Source organism: Mus musculus, chromosome X (assembly GCF_000001635.26).
Source record: "Mus musculus strain C57BL/6J chromosome X, GRCm38.p6 C57BL/6J".
Taxonomy (NCBI): Eukaryota; Metazoa; Chordata; class Mammalia; order Rodentia; family Muridae; genus Mus; species Mus musculus.
In genome coordinates, this window is record NC_000086.7 from 163273393 (window position 1) to 163274072 (window position 680).

The following is a 680-nucleotide window of genomic DNA, read 5'->3' on the forward strand; positions in this document are numbered from 1 at the left end:
CCAGTGTGAAAACAGATGTACTGCTGTGATATACCTGCCTACACACTGTTTGGAGATGACCAGTGTCCTATGCTGTTTTTACAAATAAACTTGACACAAGTTGAAAAAAAAATCATTAGGTAACTAAGCAAGGACATATTCACTAAATATCTCATTGATACTGAAATGTGAGTAATTAAACATTTTAATTGCTTATATCTGCTGCTGGAGCTAGCATGCCTGTCCTGGGGAGAGACTGTGCCTGAATCTTGCTTATTTATGACTTCTTTCATTATGGTTTGTATTTTCTAGGGCTTAGTTTTAGCCCTTTCCTTCCTGTAGTGCAGGGGTTGGCACTCTATAGTTTGTGGATGAAATTTAGCCTATTACTTGTTTTGATTAAGTTTTATTGGGACAGTCAATATCATTAATCTGCATGTTATCTATGGATGGTTTCTCATTGCAATAATAGAATAGGGTAGTTTCAGTGGAGACAGTATGGTCCATAAAACCTAAAGTATTTGCTCTCTACCTCTTCAGAGATGTTCCCTGACTGCTGCTCTGGGAACTATCCATTGCTTTTACCATGAAGTCCAAAGAAAAATGATCAATGAGGCATTTTTCATTTTTTTCTCATACCAATACTCTGAAACCTTGACTATATTTAACATTAACAGGATATCTCAATATGGGCCATCAGC